The 13,986-nt window shown below is 48.9% G+C and overlaps 1 non-coding gene across 1 annotated transcript; it reads right to left on the bottom strand.

The window, feature by feature from the left end:
- Positions 1 to 2,487: 2,487 nt before the first annotated feature.
- On the bottom strand, positions 2,488 to 2,560 carry TRNAE-CUC. The gene has a single exon. It is a non-coding gene; the product is annotated as a tRNA-Glu (tRNA).
- Positions 2,561 to 13,986: the final 11,426 nt, after the last annotated feature.

Raw genomic sequence — 13,986 nt, 5'->3', positions numbered from 1 at the left:
AATGAAATTGACAAACTCTGTAAAAAGAGAAGATGAAATTGCTAAAGTAGAGGACATTACTGCAGCTCCTGTACAAACTGAAAAGATAATAATAAGTGGATGTTATTTATAACTTTGCTGATAAATTCAACAATTTAGAAGAAACAAAAAAAATTTTTAAAGACACAAACTGTCAAAGCTAAATAAATTGAATTTCTTGTTAAAAAAAAATCCTCCCATAAAGAAAACTCTGGGGCCAGATGGCTTCGCTAGTAAATTGCATCAAACATTTAAGGATAAAATATCAATTCCACCAGAACTCTTTCAAGAAAATTGAAGAGAATACTTCCCAAATCAGTTTATAAAACCAGTATTGATTTCATATCAGTATCTTTCATGAAATAGATGCCAAAAAAAATCCTTAAAATTTTTAGTAAATTAAATCTAACAACACATAAAAAGGATAACACATATGTCCAAGTGGAATTTATTCTAGAAATAGGATGTTGGTTTACCATTCAAAACCTAACCCATAATTTGTATATTAACAGACTATGAAAAAATAAAAACCATATAATTACATCAATATGTAAAATCATATGTAAACTCTGAACACTGTAAACTATAAAACATTGCTGGAGGAAATATGAAAAGGCCTACTAAAATGGAGAGATAGATCATGTTTGTGGATTGTAAGGGTCTGTGTTTTTGAGATGGCAATTCTCTCCCAAGCTTATCTATACAATACCAATCAAGCTCCCAGAGGCTTTTTTGAAGAAATTAAAAAGCTGATTTTAAAATGTATATGAAAATCCAACAGACCTAGAATAGCCAAATAAACTTTGAAAAAGAACAAAGTTGGGACTCCAACACTACTTAGATTTCAAGACTGACTATGAAACCACAGCAATCAAGACAGTGTGGCATTGGTATAAAAACAGGCAAATAGATTGATGGAACAGAATATATAGAGTCCAGAAATAGACTCACATGCATATGGTCAATTGATTTCAAGAAAGATGTCAAGGCAACTGAATGAGGAAAGGACAATCTTGTTAACCAGTGGTGCTGGAACAATTAGATACCCATATGAAAGACAATGAACTTCAACTCTTACTTCATGCCATATGTAAAAATTAACTTGAAATGGTTCATAGACTTGAATATAAGGCTAAAACTATAAAATTTCTAGGAGAAAACACAGGCAAAAGCCTTAGTGGCCTTGAGCTTGGCAAAGATTTCTTAAATATGACACAAAAACCACAAACTATATAAGCAAAAATAAGTAAACTGAATATCCAAGCAAAAAAAAAAAATATATATATATATAGTAAATCATTTTCCCTTCAAAAGGTATTATTTAAAAAATGAAATGGTAAGCCACAAACTGGGAGACAATATTTGCAGAACATATATCTGACAAAAGACTTGTAACAAAATATGTAAAGAACTCTAACAACTCCTTCAGAAGATGAGTAATCCAATTAAAAATGGACAAAAGATTTTTTTTTAAGAGAGAGAATGCGAGTGGGGAAGGGCAGAGGGAAAGGGAAAGAGAGAGAATCTTAAGCAGTCTCCATGCTCAGCAAGGAGCCCAACGCGGGGCGGGGGTCGATCCCATGACCGTGTCATCATGACCTGAATGGAAATCAAGTGTCGGATGCTCAACCGACTGAGCCACCCACGTGCCCCAAAAATGGACAAAAAGTTTAACAGTAATTTCACCAAAGAAGATGTATAAATGTCAAATTAAACATGTGAAAAGATGCTCAATCTCATTGGTCACTGGGAATATGCAAATTAAAACAATGAGATACAACCACGTAACCACTGGAATCACCATAACTAATGTAATTGACTATTCCAAGCATTGGCAAGGGTCCATTTAGAGAAACTGGAACTTGCCTTCACTACCAGTGGGAATGTAAAAAGGTGCAATCGTTTTCCAATGTGTTTTGGCCGTTTCTGAAAAAGCCAAATATACACCTACCATATGATTCAGTCTTTCCATAACCAGGTGTTTACCCAAGAATACATATTGTCCACATAAAAGCTTGAATGTGAGTGTTTATGGATGGCACTTTTAAATGTAGTAGCCCCAAACTAGAAACAATCTAGATGCCCATCAATAGGTGAATGCATAAGTAATTTGTGATAGATTCACGCAGTGGGATCCTACCCAGCAATATCAATGAATGCACTATTGAGGCACACAGCTACACGGCCGAATGTTAACATAAGCAGGCTGATTGAAAGAAGCCATGTAAAAAAAGTGTGCGCATTTTTTTGTAGATACCATTTCTACACTTTTCTAGAAAGTACAGGCTATAATGGCACAGAGCAAGACCAGTAGTTAGTGGGAAGGAGTGGGGAGGAGTGGGGAAGAAGGAGAAGAAGGGATCACAAAGAGGCATGAGGAAAGTTTGGGGGGGCAGTGGATATGATATCTTTTTTAAAAAATAGAATATATTTGGGGAGATTCATTAATTTTTTTTAAATTAATCTCTATGCCCGATGTGGGGCTTGAACTCATAACCCTGAGATCGAGAGTCACATGCTCTACCAACTGAGCCAGCCAGGCACCCTGGATGTTATCTTGATTGTGGTGATGGTTTCACCCGTGTATACATATGTCAAAATTTATCAGATGGTGTGCTTTAAATATGTGAAGTTTAAAAGGGTGACTGCGTGGCTCAGTCGGTTAAGTGTCCAACTTCAGCTCAGGTCATGATCTCACGACCTGTGAGTTTGAGCCCCGCGTTAAGCTCTGTGCTGACTCAGAGCCTGGAGGCTGCTTCAGATTCTGTGTCTCCTTCTCCCTCTGCTCCTCCTCCGTTCACGCTCTCTCTCTCTCTCTCTCTCTCTCTCTCTCAAAAATAAGTAAACATTAAAAAAAATTGTTTTAAATATGTGAAGTTTATTGCATGTGAATTATATACTTCAATAAGGGTGTAAAACAAAAGGAATTAATTTTAGAGTGCTACCCACTATACACTCAAACATATACCTGATGAAAAAGAATTAGTCTTGCTATGTGCACTGTCATCTGATACACCCATTCCATTTCATTCCACTCCATTGAAAATACACTCTGATCGTGATCTACTAAGCTGATTTCATAATTCACTAATAGGTTGATGCCTGTAGTTTGAAAAAACATTGCACGGCGTCCAAAACAGTCCCTCAGTTACACTGACAAGCCCCCTCCCCCTCGTGTTAGTTTCTATGTCTTTATCACCAATGGTCATCCCCCCTTCTGTTAATGTGGTGACAAAATTTAGAGCCTTAAAGTAAAAGACCTTATCTTTCAAATTCTTGCATTGGCGCCTGAGATGGACCCTTACCCTTTGCTACCATCTCCCCACTGACTTGTTTGGAGATTGTTAATTTTGTGATCTCATAATGAAGATTCTTCTGTGATGACTCTAGGAACACTATGGGGGCCTTCTGGGGGACAGCGAGATGGCAGCGACTGGCCACAGGGTTACTCTGGTTGCCAAGGCTTCTGGACATCACTAACATAAGCAACAGCTCCTGTTAGCTATCATTTCCCTCATAAAGGAAAGCAAGGTGGCTCTGACACTGAACCTGCTCTTTGTGATGACTTATTTAGCTTCCTTGAAGAATTTGCTTTTAGTTGTTGTTTTGTCTATGCACAAAGAGGGCCATATGGAAAGTGGTTCCTCTTTCCTAACACACCGTGCGTTAACAGTGGTAAGTACCCGTGTCTGTGCCCAGCAGGGTCCAGCAGAGAAGAGGAAAAGGCTAGAGAATAAAAATGATGGAAGAAACCTAGGCTTGGGGTGGTTTCGGTTCTGCTATGAATTAGTGCTCCTGTATGCGACTTTGTATTGATGTATCTGTCAGTCTGTCTTCAATGACACATCTTTCTGTGTCACAGGAAGTGGTGTCATTTGCAAATTCAGTTCCTTTTATGTCCATAAAGATTTTAATAAATGAATTCGGAACCAGGAGGAGATGAAACTCAGGCAGAAGTTGTGAGTTGTGATTCTGTCCCCAGCATTTTTCTAGACAGTAGCCAGAGACAAGTAACAGAGAGCCGCCCTTATTTCCCAAGACCTCAGCCTTCCCGAGGCTCCAGAAGAACCAGCGTGGCATACGCCCAAACCAAGCTGTGTGACATACTCAGGGGACACAGGACTGTAAAGGAGAGCTTCAATTCCTAGGCTCAGCGGAGTGGCCTAGGTCTCAGTTGATAATAGCTCCAAAAATCTAACATCTAGATTCCGTTCAGATAAGTAGCAGCCAGAGGCTGTAAGTTCAGAATTTGAACAGTCTTGGGGGCGGGGAGGCAGAGTATATTGACGCTATTGCTTCTGGGCAAATAGATTTCGGTATCAGGTTCACACCTTCCTTATTTAGAACCCGGAGAGAGCACGATACAGTGACAAATACGTGGTCGTGGTATCAGGCAAACCTTGGTTCAGATCATGTCTCTGCTGCCTGCCAGCCTTGTGACCTTGGGAAATCATTTAACCTCTCTGAACCTCAGATGTCTCGTTTAGAGCAGTAGTTCTCCACTAGGAAGGATTTTGCCCCCCCACCCCCACCCCGGGAACATTTGGTGACATTTAGGACAAGGGGTGAGAAGTGCTTAGTGGGAACGGCGGAGGATACTGTTCAACATCCTACAATGCACAGATAGCACCCCCACAGCAAAGAACTATCTGGCCCCAAATGTCGATAGAGCTGAGGTTGAGAAAATCTTAGTTTAGAGACAACATATGCAAGATGTCTGGCATAAAACAGGTAGGTGCTGCCTCAGGCATTACCAAATCATGCATTCAGTGTGGCTAATTGAAAACCAGATTGTAGGGAAGCACGGATCATGCAAGTCTATCTGAGGTTCAGGAAAAGTCCCCAGTGGTGGTACCAGAGGCCCACTGAACCAGTTACGGCCGTTGTGGCAAACAGGTTCAAGGTGGTGGCTCTGGAACCAGTCTGCCCACGTCCAAACTCTGCCTCTGCCATGCACTGCACGTATTACCTTGGGCAAGTCACTTAACCACAGTCTTATCCCCACTTAACCAGGGATAATAACGATATACCTGCCTCACAAAGGATGGGTCTGCATAGATAGCAACCTGCTCACCTAATATTTTCTCTTGTTACAAGGGGAATAAATACAGAGCCAGTGCCCAGAGGAGCCCTGGTTTTAATAAGAAACTCTGAATTTTTTGATAGGAAGTATGGAGAGGAACATAAACCAAACATAAAATGGGTAATTGACACAGCGATAGAAAGTTCATCAACCCACTAAGGACCCACTATGAGCGGCTGGGCAAGGTGCCAGATGTTTATAAATATCATCTCACTGAATCCCCTCGACAGCTCTTTGAAACGGCTTCTATTAACCTATTTTGATCTTTTTTTACCGACATGGAAATAGGCTCTAAGCAATTAAAGTACTTTGCCCAAACTCTCCCAGCCATAGGGGTAGAGCTGGGGTTTGGAATCTAGGGATGACTCCAGCCTGTGTTTTGGTGAGCCGAAATTCGCAAACGCTTAACTCTGGGCAATTCCAGGACGTACAACATTCAACCAGCTGGGATTCTCTGTATACAGAAAAGGAAGCAAAATGTAAAGCCAGGCATCTATCTCTAGTACTGGCTGGGACTCACGGCCCAGGGCATGTAGGGACGAGGAAAGAGGAGCAGGACACCAGTGACAGGTGCAGTCCTTGCTTTTCTCCAGGGATAACTGCTACATCCGGAGAGCCACCTTGCATCACCACTGCAGCCTGAAGCCGCTTCTGGGAACATTTCCTGGTAACGGCTTAGGTCTGGCAGGTTGGGTTACTCAGCGTTGGTGCTTTCTGCCACGAGGAGATATTTTCTAAAGGATTCCTGAGATGCTCCTCCCCTCACTAAATGTTTCATGAGGCTAGTGCTGTGTGTGTGTGTGTGTGTGTGTGTGTGCACGAGTGCACATGTGCGTTTTCTGTGTGTGTAGTGGGATGACAGGATAGCCTGGGACTGAGGAGCCAGCAGAACCAGGAAAAGGTTCCTGGTAGAAGCTGTGGCCCTTCCTCTAAACAAATAGCTGTGTTTGGAGAAAGACGGAAATAGTGCCTAAAAATAGCCAAGAGGCCTGAGTATATCCCAAGACTGGCAGTACTAAGGGGTCTCACACACTGACGCTCAGGACTGAGGCTGTGAAGTAGGTGCTGTTTTGTGGATCTTTGCTTTTCCTGAGGGTCCCCTTCACTCCGTCTGGTGCCGGAAGGCATCGCACCTGCTCGCGCCCAGAGAGCCATCTGGGCAGACCTCCCCAGCCGCTCGCCAAACTCTGGGCCCCGTTCACCCAGCAGAAGCTGAGGAGGAGCAAAGCACAGGCCACAGGGCCTCATATCATCCTGTGCCCTGTGTGTTCTGTGGAGGGCTGTGTTCTTCCCCTGGGCAGAAATGCTCTCCCAAGTTCACTAACCTGGTTGTTTAAATATAGGAGAGGAAACAGATGCTGGCTGGGCGGAAGTCTCTTGAAGACGGGGTTTTGGCGGTGGCTTGCTAGAGCTGATAAGGACACGGGGTGTGCTCCCAGATGGGCCTCTGCCAATTCGCTTTTGGGTCTTTCTGAGGCTGCCCTGAGCCACCACCATCAGAACATGGCTCCTCTCCAAGCTCCTCCTCATGGCTGACATGGAGAGGAGGGTTATTTTTAAACTGATCTTTGTGACTTCCTCTTGGCCTTCCTCCTTGCTCTCCTCTCTCCGAGGCCCTAAGAGCAGCTTCCTGGCCAAGCCAACTAGAACTCCAGTGATGGGGATGTATGCAGGGTCCTGGGAGGCAAGGGCTGACTGTGCAGGGCAGGGACCCAGCCCAGGGGGGTGCCAGGGCAGGCGGGAATACTGGGGGTACAGGATACACCCAGCAGGGGTCATGTGGAACCCACAGTTCCTGGGCTCTCCAGGGCCACGTAGATGGGTACCAATGCCCTGAGCCAGGGCATCACCCCGCTGATCCCACCAGGGGACTGACCCTTCCTGGGCTGGGCTGGGCTGACCAGGCCAGTGCACCCCTGCAGTCTGCGGGGAATGCCCCTCCAGCGGCCCTTGGCTCGCAGAGTTCTGGCGGAGCACGTCTGGCCGGCTGTACCACCAGCATCCTCAAATTGTGTCGTGGCTGAGTCATAGTGACAGCCCCACCCCAGCACCCCCCGTGGAAAAGGAGGGGAGCTTTGCTGCTAGCATGGGGACCTCTGGGGGCTGCCTGGGAACCACATCCCTGCACAGAGGCCCTGGGGCTCTGTGGCTGCTGTCCCTGGCTCCCTCTAGCTCCCACACCCACAGCCAGGCAGCCCAGGTCCAGCCACGGAGCCCAGCAGCTGCCCCACAGTGGGCCTGTTGCCTCTGGCCCAAGCCACAGTTCCTCCCAGGGGGCTCCTTCCTCATGTCTGCTGGGAGGAGACTGACAGCACTCTCAGCTGCCACCAGGAAACCCACAGCACCTGCCCTCTCCCCACTTCTTGGCCTGGCCCCACAGCCAGGACCTGAAAACACCTCTCAGCTGGTGACTCCTTCATCCAAGAAGCAGGGCTGAGGACAGGCATGTAACAGTTTGGGAAACTGATGGTTCCTCTCCAAGACACAGGGGAGCCGAGGCTCAGTCCTTCCTCTCGGGGACTCCTGGTTCTGCAGCCCCTTGTGAAACCAGGCGGGAAGAGCCAGGCTGTGTCCCATGGGCCAGCATCCATGTGATGCTCAGAAAGGCCTTTCCAGGTGAGAGTCTGGGTCGAGAACTAGGCCTTCACTCTGGGTTAGAGTCTGGGTCAAGAACTAGGCCTTGACTCTGGAGATTCCCTCTTTCGGGGAAGAGAGGCCCCCGGGGGCATCTGTCTGTTGAATTCAGAATTCTAGACGCTCAACCTCCGTCACTCATCTGTGGAGACTGGCAAAACCCAGCCCCCGGGGCTGAGGCGGGCCGGGCAGTATGGTGGCTGGGCCAGTGGCCGCCGAGGGGGACGCTGGCTCCGCGTTCACAAACAGGACCATCCTGGGAAAGATGCTTCACCTTCCTAAATATCAACTTCCCCACCCTGCGAACAACAGATGTGATGAAAATGATGGGCGCTATGATACGGCCATGGCAAGGGTCAAGCGAGGTAGGGCACTAGGCGTCGTGCCCAGAGAAGCCCACGGGAGGGCTGTCGTACCGCTGCACAGGAAAGCCCCCAGCGTGGCTCCTGGCACACGGTCCGCGATGAATACTTGTTACTGTTTTCCCTTCCTTTCTTCCTCCTCAACCTGACCTGAGGGGAGGTGACATGGAAAAGTGTGTGTGTGTGTGCATGCGCGTGCCCGCCCACACTGCACACACACTCGCGGTGTGTGGGGCCAGTGCCGGGTGCTCGTCACTTATCACACCTGCTGCCTCTGTGGGCCCTTGGTGTCACCTGTGGAACAGGGAGTTGGACCCATTGGTTTCCAAGATCCATCCACGAAAGGGTGGATCCACGAAAGGGTGGACATGTGGTCTCTTCATTCCGTTACCACCCAGCAGAGTCGGGGCCTTCCTTCCACCACGGCCTGGTGGCCTGTTTGCCCTTCTCTGATGAGCGTGCCCTCAAGTCCGTGCATCTTCCTCCCACGGCCTCTCCTCCCGTGTCCCCACACCCCCACCCCAGCCAGCAGCTGCCCTGGCCTCCCTGCAGATGTTTCCAGTTTACAGATTGCACGGAGGGCACGTTGGTCATTTGTTCCATTTGCTCAGAAACAACAGCCAGCATTATTGGCAGGAAATGCAGAGGTCGTGCCAAACTGCAGGATGACACAAAACGCCCTAGTCATGGGCACTGGGCGCGCTGGGGGTGGGGGGAGGGAAGGAGCGCAAGCTGGATTGTCTCGCCATGACCTGGAGCTCTGTTGTCGCGGTCACTGAAGCAAGGTCCGGCTCCCCTCCGGGAATGGCCCGAGCGGCCCGTTGACTCATCATGGAGGGACAAGGGCAGAGCGAGATGCTATCTTGGATGCTGGGAGCAATCGGGGCTCGGCTCCGCAGCCCGGCCCTGAGGCTGAACCTCGACCAAGAACAAATTCTATTTCTTTGTTCCTGCGAAATCAGGAAAGATTGCAGGGGTAATGAAAGATTAGATGATGTTTGGTGTTGAAGGTCGAGAGCAAACACAAATAAATGTAATGCAAACTAAATTGTGGGCCTCACGGGCCCCGGATGTTTGCCATGCAGCTATTCTGGCCGGAGCCGGCTGTGTGTTCAGCAACCCTCACACCCTGCTCAGGCGGGGGCCCCTTCATAGCAGCAAGTAGTGCCAGAATGAATGGCACACGAGAAATGGGCACTATGATTATTGCTCAGCGTCATCTGGCTCTCGAGACCCAGGCTGGAAGAGTTTCGCTTGCAGCAAATTGGGAGCCCAAGCGGCTTTCAGGGGGTAGTGAGCTGGCAGGCTGCCTTTCCCCAGGCCCAGAGGAGTCATGGGTGGGACTGCTGGTGAACCCACCGGGCAGGCCTGCTGATGCTTTCCTGGGTAAGCAGGTGCCACCTCCAGTGTAGACAAACCACTCAGAATGGCATAAGCAAGGGACTCCCTGGCAAGTGTGAAGAAGGGAGAGAGAGGTATTGTAGCCTCTGGAAATCTCCTTTGCACACTTCTCATTTCTGAAGCCTGGGACACATCAGGCAATGGAGAAGAGCCCCTTCAGTGAGATACTGAGCATCCGCACTGGAGAAACAGGATCCACGGGGCACATCCTTAATGGATTCCCAACAACCCTGTATCTCACAGTTTGTGGCAGGGTGGTAGGTATGGAATGTGGGGTTTTTTTAATGTTTTTTTTTTTTTGAGAGAGAGACAGAGAGACAGAGCACGAGCTGGGGGCGGGCAGAGAGAGAGGGAGACACGGAATCCGAAGCAGGCTCCAGGCTCTGAGCCGTCAGCACAGAGCCCGACGTGGGGCTCGAACCCATGAACTGTGAGATCATGACCTGAGCCGAAGTCAGATGCTTAACTGACTGAGCCACCCAGGCACCCCAGTAGGTATGGAATGTTCTAATTCAGTGTTTATCAGGTACCTCCTTAGTGGAGCTCCCGTCTGGGTACTGGAGAGGCCCTGACAGTAAAACAGCTCCCCCCACCCCACGTCCCGGAGCCCTCACGCACACTGGGGCAGAGAGTGGAGAGCCAGCACCATGGACCAGTTTCCGTGACACCTGCTGTGCCTATGTCACTTCACTTGGTCTTCACTCAAGTGTCTTTGTTACCTATCAAAGGGGCAATTGGAGACACAGACAATAAACAATTTGTGCAACATCATCCATGTAGAAACAGAACTGACAACAAGAAAGACGGGTGTAGGTTGAAGCACATGGCTGGCACTGATAGCATGTAGGCAGGAGCACAGCGGAAAGGGCCTGCCCCTGTGTGAAGAGGCGTCTTGCTGTGGCTGAACACCCATTGGGCGCATCTGGGGTGCTCTGGTGTGGAAAGGCACTGTCGGTGTGGGACAGTGTAACTTACAGCACCCACTATTCTCCCGCTGGCGAGGACTGACAGGAAGACCGTCAGGAGTCAAGCACGGTGAAAGACCAACCCACCCGTGGGCTTGGTTGGAGGCTCCCAGGCTGTGTGGCTGGGGTTAAGAGAGTTGTGGACCAGGATGACCGAAGAGCCAGCAAAACGGAACAGGCATACAGCCCCTCCAACAAGTCACTGAGAGAATCAGCCCTGAAGAATCACAGGAACTGGGGAGGGCATTTTTATGGATTCCCAACCGTAAAGGTCCCTAACCATTTCCTGGCTGCTTCTCCAGGTCTGACCTTGAACTAGCCACTCCGGGCATCAGTTTCCCACAGTGCTCCATCCCTCCCCAAATCCCCGTGTCCTGGGACCCCTACACTGAGCACAGCGATCCGGGGCCAGTCCCCCGACTTCCTGAGTCCTGTTACATCATGTGTCAGAATGAAGTGGCCAGCCAGGGCCAGAGGGGGCTCTGGGTCCTGCAGACAGAGCAGTGACGAGTAAGGAGGGGATGAACTAGTTCTAATGTGAAGGGAAAATGAGCAGAGTGAGACAATGAAAAACACGTGTGTGAGCTTGTGTGTACGTGTGTGTGTGTGTGTGTGTGTGAGAGAGAGACAGGACACACCTTAGATCTACCACAGAGATGAGAGAATGACACAGGCCGTTGCACGTACAAATGCGGAAACCACAAAACGCAATGCAAATAGCAGACATTCTCTCCGAAGCTCCCTTTCGCTAGAGCTAACTGGTCACACTCTATTTTCTATCTGTACTGGTTTGAGACTGAAGTTAGATGCCAAGAAAACTATTTCTGCTGAGGAGGAGGGCTCCCTGCGTGCCTCCTGATTCCTCACTGGACGTTGAGAGGTGTGGTCAGCACTCTTGCGGGGCGAGGAGAAGACAGGCTCGTGACTAACACGTTATATGTGCCGCGAGGATTTATCCCAGGTCTCGTTTGGGCCAGGTTCTATTTTAGGCTCTTGGTACTTTGGGGAGAAGGCGAGTGGGAAGGAGATCTAAAGAGGAGGAAGGCATCATTTCTTACAGCGTTTGCTTAAGGAGTTTACTAGCTAGTGGGAGAACAGTCATATAAATAAAATCACTACAAGTGGTGTAATACAGGCTCGAATAGAGAAACGTGTCAGCTGGCTTGAACGTACAGAGGAGGAAGCTATTAACTCAGTCTGGTAGTGACTTCAGTCCTTTGTGGAAGTGGGTGGGGTGTACATAAATAAAAAAAAGTCTACCTGGGAGAATCATAATATTAGACCCTGTACAGCACCATTCCTAAGGGAGTGTTTACTAGATAGCATTTGCTGGAGAGCGATGCTTCAAGAGTTGTACTGAAAGCTTTTCTCCAAGAGCTCAACTAACCCCAGGGAGCATTTTCAGCCCCATCATTTTTTTTCCCTTTTGTCCAAACCGATCATCTAAAATAATTGCGGGGGCGCCTGGGTGACTCAGTCAGTTCAGTGTCCGACTTCTGCTCAGGTCATGATCTCGCGGTTCACGAGTTCCACCCGCGTGTCGGGCTCTGTGCTGACAGCTCAGAGCGTGGAGCCTGTTTCGGATCCTCTGTCTCCCTCTCTCTCTATCCATCCATCCATCCATCCATCCCTCTCTCTCTCTCTCACAAAAAATAAATAGACATTTAAAAAGTAAATGAAAATAAAATAGGATTGTGGACCACCTGTTGAGGAAAAGAACCTCACTCCAAAGTCACAGAGGGACTGGCAAGCATCTTTGTACAACAGCCTGGAATAATCACCCTGCAGACCTGCTCCGAAATGAACGCCAGTGCTCCTTCTAATGTTCTACGTGTTTATTATTAATACTTAGCCTACTTCCAAACAGGATGGGAGGTCGCTCCCAGTAAACGAACAGGGTGTGACAGAATCACTCCCACACGGGGAGCCCAGGGATCACGTGGGACCTCAAGATGCCCCGGGAAACCACAGCCAAGCATGGTCACGGAGACGATACCAGCTCCAGCCTCTTCGCTGCCCCTGCACACCTGAGTTACACAAAGCTCCCCCAGTAGGCAGTTACACAAAGCAAGTTAGTTTATTAAGAAAAGCCCCCTCCTGGCTAGCACTCAACTCCTCAGTGAAATTTACCCTAAGAAACTTTCTACAAGGAACAGGGCAGCAGACCATCCCCCTCGGTCATGATGAAATGCTGAGACATACTTCTTATGACAGCTTTCTATATTTACCTTTAATAAGCAGTGGAGAGAATCAGGTTATCTGGGAAGGCGTTTAGCAAGGAACGAATGTAATATGGTTTCACGACGCTGCTGTCTGATCACGGGCTAGGTGCAAGAGAGGCACATGGAGAACGCAGAGGAAGAGAGGTCGGCTGCCCACAGCGGTCCCGAACCACTGTCTTCTTTTTTTTTTTTTTTTTAATTTTTTTTTTCAACGTTTATTTATTTTTGGGACAGAGAGAGACAGAGAATGAACCGGGGAGGGGCAGAGAGAGAGGGAGACACAGAATCAGAAACAGGCTCCAGGCTCTGAGCCATCAGCCCAGAGCCTGACGCGGGACTCGAACTCATGGACCGCGAGATCGTGACCTGGCTGAAGTCGGATGCTTAACCGACTGTGCCCCCCAGGCGCCCCCCGAACCACTGTCTTCTAAGTGGAGCTGGTGGGGGGTGGGAGCCAGACGGTTGGTGTGATAACACACTGCCCCTGATAGCTGGCCTGACCTAGGACACGAGACTTACCCCATTGGGACACTGAAGAATTTCTGCCTCAGATGACAAACTGAGTTTTGGCATAACTGATACAGTATTCTTCTCGTGGGGTTCACTGGGAAGAGCCAAGACTTTGAAGCCAAGACAGACTTGGGTCCGGGCCACGGCCCTGTCGTTCACTGGCTTTGTTGCTCAGGTGGCTCACTGGCCAAGTCACTCAGGTGTCACCGCGCCTTAGTTTCCTCCTCTGTGCAATGGATCCAACAGTACTTACCTCCAGGACGGCTCTAGAATCGTCAGCGACACCTGGCAAAGTGCCCAGCCCATGGTGGTTGGCGTTGTCTCCATGGCAGCTGTCATGAGAATAAATACGAAAGGCCTTGTGGAGTAGGAGGGGGAAGACACACGTCAGCAGGAGAGGGAGGTTGCTCATCTCCTGCCATGGTAGGAGGGTTTGCACCCGATTCGTTAAGGAGTGGCGCCACATTTGTTCGGTGGAAGGTTAAAAAAAAAAAAAAAAAGAGGGGTGGGGGGCAGGATACGGCCCCGCTGTAAACATTTAGGATCAGAGTTCGTTCCTGCACGTTCCGGTGTGTAGATAAAGGGCTTAGGGGTTGACACCAGGATGTACAGTTGGCTTCTGAGTCCTGCCCGCTTTGGGACTTGGGGGTGACACCCCGCGTGGGTGATTAGAAGAAGCCGGGGGCTGAATTGCGAAGACACCCAGAACGTTTTGAGAAATCACGGGACAGGAGGCTCACCAGCAAAGGCCAGCAAAACTGCCCACAGAAGGGAGACGACTGGTCAGAGCC

The sequence above is a fragment of the Felis catus genome, chromosome C1 (genome assembly GCF_018350175.1).
Source record: "Felis catus isolate Fca126 chromosome C1, F.catus_Fca126_mat1.0, whole genome shotgun sequence".
Lineage (NCBI taxonomy): Eukaryota > Metazoa > Chordata > Mammalia > Carnivora > Felidae > Felis > Felis catus.
Note: the sequence above shows the minus strand (reverse complement) of the source record. Positions and strands in the feature narration are given on the sequence as shown.